This window comes from Scomber japonicus, chromosome 5 (genome assembly GCF_027409825.1).
Source record: "Scomber japonicus isolate fScoJap1 chromosome 5, fScoJap1.pri, whole genome shotgun sequence".
Classification (NCBI taxonomy): Eukaryota; Metazoa; Chordata; class Actinopteri; order Scombriformes; family Scombridae; genus Scomber; species Scomber japonicus.
In genome coordinates this window covers 31013441-31026556 of record NC_070582.1, presented here as the reverse complement: position 1 = coordinate 31026556, position 13116 = coordinate 31013441, and the positions used below count along the sequence as shown (strand labels likewise).

The following is a 13116-nucleotide window of genomic DNA, read 5'->3' as shown; positions in this document are numbered from 1 at the left end:
GTTCACTCTAAGTAATGGAATCAAACTGTGCTGTCTCAAATGACTGGTAATTAGGACGCATCGACGCAAAGGTTTGTGCTCCACATCATCTGAGAACTTGCTTATGTCTTCTTTTGAATTGCTTCTCGTTTGGACGGGCATGCACGATGTGGACGATGTGCCGCTTTGGTCTGTCCTGGCAAATTATCGGCAGCTGCTTGAAAACTCTACTCTCCCCGTTGGGGAATCGAACCCCGGTCTTCCGCGTGACAGGCGGAGATACTGTCCACTATACTAACGAGGACTGCTGCGTGGGTGAGTTATGGCACGTCAATTGGACGGCAGGGCAGTTCTGAGGTTATGTCTTGCAGAAAAGGCTTTTACTTTGGCAACAGAGGACACTTTTTAAAGTATAGAGTTGTCACTGAGCTGTGAGTGATAAACATCCTCCTGCTCTGCTAAACTTGTACTGTGTAGAACGTGACAGATAGACAACTCACCAACTAATGGCAAATTCTTGGAATATCGATGCATGGGGTGTCTGGATTACAGGGTCCAATGTCAATCTAAAACACCAGTGTCAGAATTGGGATTCGAGTGATAAACATCCTCCTGCTCTGCTAAACGTGTACTGTCTAGAACGTGACAGATAGACAACTCACCAACTAATGGCAAATTCTTGGAATATCGATGCATGGGGTGTCTGGATTACAGGGTCCAATGTCAATCTAAAACACCAGTGTCAGAATTGGGATTCGAGTGATAAACATCCTCCTGCTCTGCTAAACGTGTACTGTCTAGAACGTGACAGATAGACAACTCACCAACTAATGGCAAATTCTTGGAATATCGATGCATGGGGTGTCTGGATTACAGGGTCCAATGTCAATCTAAAACACCAGTGTCAGAATTGGGATTCGAGTGATAAACATCGTCCTGCTCTGCTAAACGTGTACTGTCTAGAACGTGACAGATAGACAACTCACCAACTAATGGCAAATTCTTGGAATATCGATGCATGGGGTGTCTGGATTACAGGGTCCAATGTCAATCTAAAACACCAGTGTCAGAAGTGGGATTCGAACCCACGCCTCCAGAGGAGACTGCGACCTGAACGCAGCGCCTTGGACCGCTCGGCCATCCTGATTTAAGTCACGCAGCCCAACTGCATTTTCTGTGCCAGTACTTCAGTCGCGCCCAAGACAAGAAGTTCAGGGCAAAATTGCTGTTGCTGCAAACAAGTCAAGTTCATCCTGACACCGTGTCAGTCCACATTTGGCGAGGTCGTCAAGCATTGGTGGTTCAGTGGTAGAATTCTCGCCTGCCACGCGGGAGGCCCGGGTTCGATTCCCGGCCAATGCAGCAGCAAATTTTCACTGTTCATCGTATGACAGCAGGAGCAGTGTTAGCTATGGATAGTAACTGCAGATACTGCAACAATTCATTGCATCAATCACACTGCAAAGCAGTCGATGAACTGCTGTTGGTGCTGAGCTGACCGCTACCTGATCTAATTGGGTGAATGCTAGTCAGCCAGTCGCCGTAGCTCCTGGACCTTCTTGCTACTGTACTCATTGCTTTCCCCTGCCAATTTTTTCCCCATTGCACACCAGTTGGTCCACTACAAAGCCTCTGAGGAGGTGAAATGACCTTCTCAGAGCTTACAAGATTACACCAGCAATCTTCTAGCAGATGTGTCTTCACCTTGCCAGCGCGTCATTCCGTATTGCACTCGGTGATGGAGCATTGGCGGAAACACTCTGAATTTTGTGTTCACTCTGAGTAATGGAATCAAACTGTGCTGTCTCAAATGACTGGTAATTAGGACGCATCGACGCAAAGGTTTGTGCTCCACATCATCTGAGAACTTGCTTATGTCTTCTTTTGAATTGCTTCTCGTTTGGACGGGCATGCACGATGTGGACGATGTGCCGCTTTGGTCTGTCCTGGCAAATTATCGGCAGCTGCTTGAAAACTCTACTCTCCCCGTCGGGGAATCGAACCCCGGTCATCCGCGTGACAGGCGGAGATACTGTCCACTATACTAACGAGGACTGCTGCGTGGGTGAGTTATGGCACGTCAATTGGACGGCAGGGCAGTTCTGAGGTTATGTCTTGCAGAAAAGGCTTTTACTTTGGCAACAGAGGACACTTTTTAAAGTATAGAGTTGTCACTGAGCTGTGAGTGATAAACATCCTCCTGCTCTGCTAAACTTGTACTGTGTAGAACGTGACAGATAGACAACTCACCAACTAATGGCAAATTCTTGGAATATCGATGCATGGGGTGTCTGGATTACAGGGTCCAATGTCAATCTAAAACACCAGTGTCAGAATTGGGATTCGAGTGATAAACATCCTCCTGCTCTGCTAAACGTGTACTGTCTAGAACGTGACAGATAGACAACTCACCAACTAATGGCAAATTCTTGGAATATCGATGCATGGGGTGTCTGGATTACAGGGTCCAATGTCAATCTAAAACACCAGTGTCAGAATTGGGATTCGAGTGATAAACATCCTCCTGCTCTGCTAAACGTGTACTGTCTAGAACGTGACAGATAGACAACTCACCAACTAATGGCAAATTCTTGGAATATCGATGCATGGGGTGTCTGGATTACAGGGTCCAATGTCAATCTAAAACACCAGTGTCAGAATTGGGATTCGAGTGATAAACATCGTCCTGCTCTGCTAAACGTGTACTGTCTAGAACGTGACAGATAGACAACTCACCAACTAATGGCAAATTCTTGGAATATCGATGCATGGGGTGTCTGGATTACAGGGTCCAATGTCAATCTAAAACACCAGTGTCAGAAGTGGGATTCGAACCCACGCCTCCAGAGGAGACTGCGACCTGAACGCAGCGCCTTAGACCGCTCGGCCATCCTGACTTAAGTCACGCAGCCCAACTGCATTTTCTGTGCCAGTACTTCAGTCGCGCCCAAGACAAGAAGTTCAGGGCAAAATTGCTGTTGCTGCAAACAAGTCAAGTTCATCCTGACACCGTGTCAGTCCACATTTGGCGAGGTCGTCAAGCATTGGTGGTTCAGTGGTAGAATTCTCGCCTGCCACGCGGGAGGCCCGGGTTCGATTCCCGGCCAATGCAGCAGCAAATTTTCACTGTTCATCGTATGACAGCAGGAGCAGTGTTAGCTATGGATAGTAACTGCAGATACTGCAACAATTCATTGCATCAATCACACTGCAAAGCAGTCGATGAACTGCTGTTGGTGCTGAGCTGACCGCTACCTGATCTAATTGGGTGAATGCTAGTCAGCCAGTCGCCGTAGCTCCTGGACCTTCTTGCTACTGTACTCATTGCTTTCCCCTGCCAATTTTTTCCCCATTGCACACCAGTTGGTCCACTACAAAGCCTCTGAGGAGGTGAAATGACCTTCTCAGAGCTTACAAGATTACACCAGCAATCTTCTAGCAGATGTGTCTTCACCTTGCCAGCGCGTCATTCCGTATTGCACTCGGTGATGGAGCATTGGCGGAAACACTCTGAATTTTGTGTTCACTCTGAGTAATGGAATCAAACTGTGCTGTCTCAAATAGGCCTGTCGTGATATTCAATAAATCAATTAATCGCATGATAATTAAAATTAGCTTGATAATTTTTCTGGCCGCGATAAATTCCATTTGCATGCTTGTTTGTTTTCCTCGTGTCTCTCTCTCGGGTCCTAGCGATGAGTGAACCCCCATGTCAGTCACTTGTCAGTCGCATGGTGTGTGGGGAGGCGGGACTCCTGGCGTAGCCTACCACAGAGTGCAGCTGAGAAGTATACCGGTAGGCACTAGGCAGAGAGAAAGCTAGTTGCCAGTTCGAGTACGGCTAATAAAATATTTAAAGAGTTTTTATTTTTTATTTCATAGTAGCCTATAGACCTGTAGAATAACCGGTAGTAGGGTTGGTCCGATCGGGGGGTGTCCATCGGCGATTGCACGCATTATTCCCAATCTGACCATTTTTTGTGTATTATTTTGTCATTATTAAGGCAAAATAACTGAATGTATGTCCATGGACATTATAATGAATAGGCTATAGGCTTAATATTAGTTTGCATCCAGCGTGCTGCGTGGACTTCATTACATCTGCTGCACCACTGCTACCACAATTATCAAATGCTAAGTTTATTGTCTGTGACTGTGACCCTCATAAAAGTAATATTTTACAAATCTGCATTATATAAACTAACGAAATTCATTAAAGTAAGTCATTTGGCGACTTCTAAGTCATTAAACTAAGTCTTACTTTTACTGGAGTAATCTACCTCGTTCTGTCATTGTACGTCTTGCTTTGAATTAAAACCTACTGAGCGAACTCTCCCGTTCTCTCCTATGAACGAGTCAGACGACAACGTGTATCAAACATGAAGCACAGTGAAAAAATAATAAATTACGTAACAACTACCATTATCATTGTATTAGATGAAAATTATCTCAGAACGACAAAATTATCGCTTATCGCAATAATTTCTGAGACAATTTATCGTCCAGCAAAATTTGTTATCGTGACAGGCCTAGTCTCAAATGACTGGTAATTAGGACGCATCGACGCAAAGGTTTGTGCTCCACATCATCTGAGAACTTGCTTATGTCTTCTTTTGAATTGCTTCTCGTTTGGACGGGCATGCACGATGTGGACGATGTGCCGCTTTGGTCTGTCCTGGCAAATTATCGGCAGCTGCTTGAAAACTCTACTCTCCCCGTCGGGGAATCGAACCCCGGTCTTCCGCGTGACAGGCGGAGATACTGTCCACTATACTAACGAGGACTGCTGCGTGGGTGAGTTATGGCACGTCAATTGGACGGCAGGGCAGTTCTGAGGTTATGTCTTGCAGAAAAGGCTTTTACTTTGGCAACAGAGGACACTTTTTAAAGTATAGAGTTGTCACTGAGCTGTGAGTGATAAACATCTTCCTGCTCTGCTAAACTTGTACTGTGTAGAACATGACAGATAGACAACTCACCAACTAATGGCAAATTCTTGGAATATCGATGCATGGGGTGTCTGGATTACAGGGTCCAATGTCAATCTAAAACACCAGTGTCAGAATTGGGATTCGAGTGATAAACATCCTCCTGCTCTGCTAAACGTGTACTGTCTAGAACGTGACAGATAGACAACTCACCAACTAATGGCAAATTCTTGGAATATCGATGCATGGGGTGTCTGGATTACAGGGTCCAATGTCAATCTAAAACACCAGTGTCAGAAGTGGGATTCGAACCCACGCCTCCAGAGGAGACTGCGACCTGAACGCAGCGCCTTAGACCGCTCGGCCATCCTGACTTAAGTCACGCAGCCCAACTGCATTTTCTGTGCCAGTACTTCAGTCGCGCCCAAGACAAGAAGTTCAGGGCAAAATTGCTGTTGCTGCAAACAAGTCAAGTTCATCCTGACACCGTGTCAGTCCACATTTGGCGAGGTCGTCAAGCATTGGTGGTTCAGTGGTAGAATTCTCGCCTGCCACGCGGGAGGCCCGGGTTCGATTCCCGGCCAATGCAGCAGCATATTTTCACTGTTCATCGTATGACAGCAGGAGCAGTGTTAGCTATGGATAGTAACTGCAGATACTGCAACAATTCATTGCATCAATCACACTGCAAAGCAGTCGATGAACTGCTGTTGGTGCTGAGCTGACCGCTACCTCATCTAATTGGGTGAATGCTAGTCAGCCAGTCGCCGTAGCTCCTGGACCTTCTTGCTACTGTACTCATTGCTTTCCCCTGCCAATTTTTTCCCCATTGCACACCAGTTGGTCCACTACAAAGCCTCTGAGGAGGTGAAATGACCTTCTCAGAGCTTACAAGATTACACCAGCAATCTTCTAGCAGATGTGTCTTCACCTTGCCAGCGCGTCATTCCGTATTGCACTCGGTGATGGAGCATTGGCGGAAACACTCTGAATTTTGTGTTCACTCTGAGTAATGGAATCAAACTGTGCTGTCTCAAATGACTGGTAATTAGGACGCATCGACGCAAAGGTTTGTGCTCCACATCATCTGAGAACTTGCTTATGTCTTCTTTTGAATTGCTTCTCGTTTGGACGGGCATGCACGATGTGGACGATGTGCCGCTTTGGTCTGTCCTGGCAAATTATCGGCAGCTGCTTGAAAACTCTACTCTCCCCGTCGGGGAATCGAACCCCGGTCATCCGCGTGACAGGCGGAGATACTGTCCACTATACTAACGAGGACTGCTGCGTGGGTGAGTTATGGCACGTCAATTGGACGGCAGGGCAGTTCTGAGGTTATGTCTTGCAGAAAAGGCTTTTACTTTGGCAACAGAGGACACTTTTTAAAGTATAGAGTTGTCACTGAGCTGTGAGTGATAAACATCCTCCTGCTCTGCTAAACTTGTACTGTGTAGAACGTGACAGATAGACAACTCACCAACTAATGGCAAATTCTTGGAATATCGATGCATGGGGTGTCTGGATTACAGGGTCCAATGTCAATCTAAAACACCAGTGTAAGAATTGGGATTCGAGTGATAAACATCCTCCTGCTCTGCTAAACGTGTACTGTCTAGAACGTGACAGATAGACAACTCACCAACTAATGGCAAATTCTTGGAATATCGATGCATGGGGTGTCTGGATTACAGGGTCCAATGTCAATCTAAAACACCAGTGTCAGAATTGGGATTCGAGTGATAAACATCGTCCTGCTCTGCTAAACGTGTACTGTCTAGAACGTGACAGATAGACAACTCACCAACTAATGGCAAATTCTTGGAATATCGATGCATGGGGTGTCTGGATTACAGGGTCCAATGTCAATCTAAAACACCAGTGTCAGAAGTGGGATTCGAACCCACGCCTCCAGAGGAGACTGCGACCTGAACGCAGCGCCTTGGACCGCTCGGCCATCCTGACTTAAGTCACGCAGCCCAACTGCATTTTCTGTGCCAGTACTTCAGTCGCGCCCAAGACAAGAAGTTCAGGGCAAAATTGCTGTTGCTGCAAACAAGTCAAGTTCATCCTGACACCGTGTCAGTCCACATTTGGCGAGGTCGTCAAGCATTGGTGGTTCAGTGGTAGAATTCTCGCCTGCCACGCGGGAGGCCCGGGTTCGATTCCCGGCCAATGCAGCAGCAAATTTTCACTGTTCATCGTATGACAGCAGGAGCAGTGTTAGCTACGGATAGTAACTGCAGATACTGCAACAATTCATTGCATCAATCACACTGCAAAGCAGTCGATGAACTGCTGTTGGTACTGAGCTGACCGCTACCTGATCTAATTGGGTGAATGCTAGTCAGCCAGTCGCCGTAGCTCCTGGACCTTCTTGCTACTGTACTCATTGCTTTCCCCTGCCAATTTTTTCCCCATTGCACACCAGTTGGTCCACTACAAAGCCTCTGAGGAGGTGAAATGACCTTCTCAGAGCTTACAAGATTACACCAGCAATCTTCTAGCAGATGTGTCTTCACCTTGCCAGCGCGTCATTCCGTATTGCACTCGGTGATGGAGCATTGGCGGAAACACTCTGAATTTTGTGTTCACTCTGAGTAATGGAATCAAACTGTGCTGTCTCAAATGACTGGTAATTAGGACGCATCGACGCAAAGGTTTGTGCTCCACATCATCTGAGAACTTGCTTATGTCTTCTTTTGAATTGCTTCTCGTTTGGACGGGCATGCACGATGTGGACGATGTGCCGCTTTGGTTTGTCCTGGCAAATTATCGGCAGCTGCTTGAAAACTCTACTCTCCCCGTCGGGGAATCGAACCCCGGTCTTCCGCGTGACAGGCGGAGATACTGTCCACTATACTAACGAGGACTGCTGCGTGGGTGAGTTATGGCACGTCAATTGGACGGCAGGGCAGTTCTGAGGTTATGTCTTGCAGAAAAGGCTTTTACTTTGGCAACAGAGGACACTTTTTAAAGTATAGAGTTGTCACTGAGCTGTGAGTGATAAACATCCTCCTGCTCTGCTAAACTTGTACTGTGTAGAACGTGACAGATAGACAACTCACCAACTAATGGCAAATTCTTGGAATATCGATGCATGGGGTGTCTGGATTACAGGGTCCAATGTCAATCTAAAACACCAGTGTCAGAATTGGGATTCGAGTGATAAACATCCTCCTGCTCTGCTAAACTTGTACTGTCTAGAACGTGACAGATAGACAACTCACCAACTAATGGCAAATTCTTGGAATATCGATGCATGGGGTGTCTGGATTACAGGGTCCAATGTCAATCTAAAACACCAGTGTCAGAATTGGGATTCGAGTGATAAACATCGTCCTGCTCTGCTAAACGTGTACTGTCTAGAACGTGACAGATAGACAACTCACCAACTAATGGCAAATTCTTGGAATATCGATGCATGGGGTGTCTGGATTACAGGGTCCAATGTCAATCTAAAACACCAGTGTCAGAAGTGGGATTCGAACCCACGCCTCCAGAGGAGACTGCGACCTGAACGCAGCGCCTTAGACCGCTCGGCCATCCTGACTTAAGTCACGCAGCCCAACTGCATTTTCTGTGCCAGTACTTCAGTCGCGCTCAAGACAAGAAGTTCAGGGCAAAATTGCTGTTGCTGCAAACAAGTCAAGTTCATCCTGACACCGTGTCAGTCCACATTTGGCGAGGTCGTCAAGCATTGGTGGTTCAGTGGTAGAATTCTCGCCTGCCACGCGGGAGGCCCGGGTTCAATTCCCGGCCAATGCAGCAGCAAATTTTCACTGTTCATCGTATGACAGCAGGAGCAGTGTTAGCTATGGATAGTAACTGCAGATACTGCAACAATTCATTGCATCAATCACACTGCAAAGCAGTCGATGAACTGCTGTTGGTGCTGAGCTGACCGCTACCTGATCTAATTGGGTGAATGCTAGTCAGCCAGTCGCCGTAGCTCCTGGACCTTCTTGCTACTGTACTCATTGCTTTCCCCTGCCAATTTTTTCCCCATTGCACACCAGTTGGTCCACTACAAAGCCTCTGAGGAGGTGAAATGACCTTCTCAGAGCTTACAAGATTACACCAGCAATCTTCTAGCAGATGTGTCTTCACCTTGCCAGCGCGTCATTCCGTATTGCACTCGGTGATGGAGCATTGGCGGAAACACTCTGAATTATGTGTTCACTCTGAGTAATGGAATCAAACTGTGCTGTCTCAAATGACTGGTAATTAGGACGCATCGACGCAAAGGTTTGTGCTCCACATCATCTGAGAACTTGCTTATGTCTTCTTTTGAATTGCTTCTCGTTTGGACGGGCATGCACGATGTGGACGATGTGCCGCTTTGGTCTGTCCTGGCAAATTATCGGCAGCTGCTTGAAAACTCTACTCTCCCCATCGGGGAATCGAACCCCGGTCTTCCGCGTGACAGGCAGAGATACTGTCCACTATACTAACGAGGACTGCTGCGTGGGTGAGTTATGGCACGTCAATTGGACGGCAGGGCAGTTCTGAGGTTATGTCTTGCAGAAAAGGCTTTTACTTTGGCAACAGAGGACACTTTTTAAAGTATAGAGTTGTCACTGAGCTGTGAGTGATAAACATCCTCCTGCTCTGCTAAACTTGTACTGTGTAGAACGTGACAGATAGACAACTCACCAACTAATGGCAAATTCTTGGAATATCGATGCATGGGGTGTCTGGATTACAGGGTCCAATGTCAATCTAAAACACCAGTGTCAGAAGTGGGATTCGAACCCACGCCTCCAGAGGAGACTGCGACCTGAACGCAGCGCCTTGGACCGCTCGGCCATCCTGACTTAAGTCACGCAGCCCAACTGCATTTTCTGTGCCAGTACTTCAGTCGCGCCCAAGACAAGAAGTTCAGGGCAAAATTGCTGTTGCTGCAAACAAGTCAAGTTCATCCTGACACCGTGTCAGTCCACATTTGGCGAGGTCGTCAAGCATTGGTGGTTCAGTGGTAGAATTCTCGCCTGCCACGCGGGAGGCCCGGGTTCGATTCCCGGCCAATGCAGCAGCAAATTTTCACTGTTCATCGTATGACAGCAGGAGCAGTGTTAGCTATGGATAGTAACTGCAGATACTGCAACAATTCATTGCATCAATCACACTGCAAAGCAGTCGATGAACTGCTGTTGGTGCTGAGCTGACCGCTACCTGATCTAATTGGGTGAATGCTAGTCAGCCAGTCGCCGTAGCTCCTGGACCTTCTTGCTACTGTACTCATTGCTTTCCCCTGCCAATTTTTTCCCCATTGCACACCAGTTGGTCCACTACAAAGCCTCTGAGGAGGTGAAATGACCTTCTCAGAGCTTACAAGATTACACCAGCAATCTTCTAGCAGATGTGTCTTCACCTTGCCAGCGCGTCATTCCGTATTGCACTCGGTGATGGAGCATTGGCGGAAACACTCTGAATTTTGTGTTCACTCTGAGTAATGGAATCAAACTGTGCTGTCTCAAATGACTGGTAATTAGGACGCATCGACGCAAAGGTTTGTGCTCCACATCATCTGAGAACTTGCTTATGTCTTCTTTTGAATTGCTTCTCGTTTGGACGGGCATGCACGATGTGGACGATGTGCCGCTTTGGTCTGTCCTGGCAAATTATCGGCAGCTGCTTGAAAACTCTACTCTCCCCGTCGGGGAATCGAACCCCGGTCTTCCGCGTGACAGGCGGAGATACTGTCCACTATACTAACGAGGACTGCTGCGTGGGTGAGTTATGGCACGTCAATTGGACGGCAGGGCAGTTCTGAGGTTATGTCTTGCAGAAAAGGCTTTTACTTTGGCAACAGAGGACACTTTTTAAAGTATAGAGTTGTCACTGAGCTGTGAGTGATAAACATCCTCCTGCTCTGCTAAACTTGTACTGTGTAGAACGTGACAGATAGACAACTCACCAACTAATGGCAAATTCTTGGAATATCGATGCATGGGGTGTCTGGATTACAGGGTCCAATGTCAATCTAAAACACCAGTGTCAGAATTGGGATTCGAGTGATAAACATCGTCCTGCTCTGCTAAACGTGTACTGCCTAGAACGTGACAGATAGACAACTCACCAACTAATGGCAAATTCTTGGAATATCGATGCATGGGGTGTCTGGATTACAGGGTCCAATGTCAATCTAAAACACCAGTGTCAGAAGTGGGATTCGAACCCACGCCTCCAGCGGAGACTGCGACCTGAACGCAGCGCCTTGGACCGCTCGGCCATCCTGACTTAAGTCACGCAGCCCAACTGCATTTTCTGTGCCAGTACTTCAGTCGCGCCCAAGACAAGAAGTTCAGGGCAAAATTGCTGTTGCTGCAAACAAGTCAAGTTCATCCTGACACAGTGTCAGTCCACATTTGGGGAGGTGGTTCAGTGGTAGAATTCTCGCCTGCCATGCGGGAGGCCCGGGTTCGATTCCCGGCCAATGCAGCAGCAAATTTTCACTGTTCATCGTATGAAAGCAGGAGCAGTGTTAGCTATGGATAGTAACTGCAGATACTGCAACAATTCATTGCATCAATCACACTGCAAAGCAGTCGATGAACTGCTGTTGGTGCTGAGCTGACCGCTACCTCATCTAATTGGGTGAATGCAAGTCAGCCGTAGCTCCTGGACCTTCTTGCTAATGTACTCATTGCTTTCCCCTGCCAATTTTTTCCCCATTGCACACCAGTTGGTCCACTACAAAGCCTCTGAGGAGGTGAAATGAGCTTACAAGATTACACCAGCAATCTTCTAGCAGATGTGTCTTCACCTTGCCAGCGCGTCATTCCGTATTGCACTCGGTGATGGAGCATTGGCGGAAACACTCTGAATTTTGTGTTCACTCTGAGTAATGGAATCAAACTGTGCTGTCTGAAATGACTGGTAATTAGGACGCATCGACGCAAAGGTTTGTGCTCCACATCATCTGAGAACTTGCTTATGTCTTCTTTTGAATTGCTTCTCGTTTGGACGGGCATGCACGATGTGGACGATGTGCCACTTTGGTCTGTCCTGGCAAATTATCGGCAGCTGCTTGAAAACTCGACTCTCCCCGTCGGGGAATCGAACCCCGGTCTTCCGCGTGACAGGCGGAGATACTGTCCACTCTACAAGGACTGCTGCGTGGGTGAGTTATGGCACGTCAATTGCACGGCATGGCAGTTCTGAGGTGATGTCTTGCAGAAAAGGCTTTTCCTTAGGCAACAGAGGACACTTTGTAAAGTATAGAGTTGTCACTGAGCTGTGAGTGATAAACATCCTCCTGCTCTGCTAAACTTGTACTGTGTAGAACGTGACAGATAGACAACTCACCAACTAATGGCAAATTCTTGGAATATCGATGCATGGGGTGTCTGGATTACAGGGTCCAATGTCAATCTAAAACACCAGTGTCAGAATTGGGATTCGAGTGATAAACATCTTCCTGCTCTGCTAAACGTGTACTGTCTAGAACGTGACAGATAGATAACTCACCAACTAATGGCAAATTCTTGGAATATCGATGCATGGGGTGTCTGGATTACAGGGTCCAATGTCAATCTAAAACACCAGTGTCAGAATTGGGATTCGAGTGATAAACATCCTCCTGCTCTGCTAAACGTGTACTGTCTAGAACGTGACAGATAGACAACTCACCAACTAATGGCAAATTCTTGGAATATCGATGCATGGGGTGTCTGGATTACAGGGTCCAATGTCAATCTAAAACACCAGTGTCAGAAGTGAGAGTCGAACCCACGCCTCCAGAAGAGACTGCGACCTGAATGCAGCGCCTTGGACCACTCGGCCATCCTGACTTAAGCCACGCAGCCCAACTGCATTTTCTGTGCCAGTACTTCAGTCGCGCCCAAGACAAGAAGTTCAGGGCAAAATTGCTGTTGCTGCAAACAAGTCAAGTTCATCCTGACACCGTGTCAGTCCACATTTGGCGAGGTCGTCAAGCATTGGTGGTTCAGTGGTAGAATTCTCGCCTGCCACGCGGGAGGCCCGGGTTCGATTCCCGGCCAATGCAGCAGCAAATTTTCACTGTTCATCGTATGACAGCAGGAGCAGTGTTAGCTATGGATAGTAACTGCAGATACTGCAACAATTCATTGCATCAATCACACTGCAAAGCAGTTGATGAACTGCTGTTGGTGCTGAGCTGACCGCTACCTGATCTAATTGGGTGAATGCTAGTCAGCCAGTCGCCGTAGCTCCTGGACCTTCTTGC

The 13116-nt window shown here is 47.3% G+C and overlaps 1 protein-coding gene and 22 non-coding genes across 23 annotated transcripts in view; 7 read left to right on the top strand and 16 right to left on the bottom strand.

Moving 5' to 3' along the window:
- The window catches only part of ldhd (lactate dehydrogenase D), a 98826-nt gene that overhangs the window by 27858 nt on the left and 57852 nt on the right, over positions 1-13116 (bottom strand). The gene's annotated exons all lie outside the window — the stretch shown is intronic.
- On the bottom strand, positions 212-283 carry trnad-guc (transfer RNA aspartic acid (anticodon GUC)). Its single transcript has one exon. It is a non-coding gene; the product is annotated as a tRNA-Asp (tRNA).
- Positions 1044-1126, bottom strand: trnal-cag (transfer RNA leucine (anticodon CAG)). Its single transcript has one exon. It is a non-coding gene; the product is annotated as a tRNA-Leu (tRNA).
- Positions 1271-1341, top strand: trnag-gcc (transfer RNA glycine (anticodon GCC)). Its single transcript has one exon. It is a non-coding gene; the product is annotated as a tRNA-Gly (tRNA).
- Positions 1962-2033, bottom strand: trnad-guc (transfer RNA aspartic acid (anticodon GUC)). Its single transcript has one exon. It is a non-coding gene; the product is annotated as a tRNA-Asp (tRNA).
- On the bottom strand, positions 2794-2876 carry trnal-cag (transfer RNA leucine (anticodon CAG)). The gene has a single exon. It is a non-coding gene; the product is annotated as a tRNA-Leu (tRNA).
- Positions 3021-3091, top strand: trnag-gcc (transfer RNA glycine (anticodon GCC)). Its single transcript has one exon. It is a non-coding gene; the product is annotated as a tRNA-Gly (tRNA).
- Positions 4691-4762, bottom strand: trnad-guc (transfer RNA aspartic acid (anticodon GUC)). The gene has a single exon. It is a non-coding gene; the product is annotated as a tRNA-Asp (tRNA).
- trnal-cag (transfer RNA leucine (anticodon CAG)) lies at positions 5199-5281 on the bottom strand. Its single transcript has one exon. It is a non-coding gene; the product is annotated as a tRNA-Leu (tRNA).
- On the top strand, positions 5426-5496 carry trnag-gcc (transfer RNA glycine (anticodon GCC)). The gene has a single exon. It is a non-coding gene; the product is annotated as a tRNA-Gly (tRNA).
- On the bottom strand, positions 6117-6188 carry trnad-guc (transfer RNA aspartic acid (anticodon GUC)). Its single transcript has one exon. It is a non-coding gene; the product is annotated as a tRNA-Asp (tRNA).
- Positions 6787-6869, bottom strand: trnal-cag (transfer RNA leucine (anticodon CAG)). Its single transcript has one exon. It is a non-coding gene; the product is annotated as a tRNA-Leu (tRNA).
- trnag-gcc (transfer RNA glycine (anticodon GCC)) lies at positions 7014-7084 on the top strand. The gene has a single exon. It is a non-coding gene; the product is annotated as a tRNA-Gly (tRNA).
- On the bottom strand, positions 7705-7776 carry trnad-guc (transfer RNA aspartic acid (anticodon GUC)). The gene has a single exon. It is a non-coding gene; the product is annotated as a tRNA-Asp (tRNA).
- trnal-cag (transfer RNA leucine (anticodon CAG)) lies at positions 8375-8457 on the bottom strand. The gene has a single exon. It is a non-coding gene; the product is annotated as a tRNA-Leu (tRNA).
- Positions 8602-8672, top strand: trnag-gcc (transfer RNA glycine (anticodon GCC)). Its single transcript has one exon. It is a non-coding gene; the product is annotated as a tRNA-Gly (tRNA).
- Positions 9293-9364, bottom strand: trnad-guc (transfer RNA aspartic acid (anticodon GUC)). The gene has a single exon. It is a non-coding gene; the product is annotated as a tRNA-Asp (tRNA).
- On the bottom strand, positions 9639-9721 carry trnal-cag (transfer RNA leucine (anticodon CAG)). The gene has a single exon. It is a non-coding gene; the product is annotated as a tRNA-Leu (tRNA).
- trnag-gcc (transfer RNA glycine (anticodon GCC)) lies at positions 9866-9936 on the top strand. Its single transcript has one exon. It is a non-coding gene; the product is annotated as a tRNA-Gly (tRNA).
- On the bottom strand, positions 10557-10628 carry trnad-guc (transfer RNA aspartic acid (anticodon GUC)). The gene has a single exon. It is a non-coding gene; the product is annotated as a tRNA-Asp (tRNA).
- Positions 11065-11147, bottom strand: trnal-cag (transfer RNA leucine (anticodon CAG)). The gene has a single exon. It is a non-coding gene; the product is annotated as a tRNA-Leu (tRNA).
- Positions 12618-12700, bottom strand: trnal-cag (transfer RNA leucine (anticodon CAG)). The gene has a single exon. It is a non-coding gene; the product is annotated as a tRNA-Leu (tRNA).
- trnag-gcc (transfer RNA glycine (anticodon GCC)) lies at positions 12845-12915 on the top strand. Its single transcript has one exon. It is a non-coding gene; the product is annotated as a tRNA-Gly (tRNA).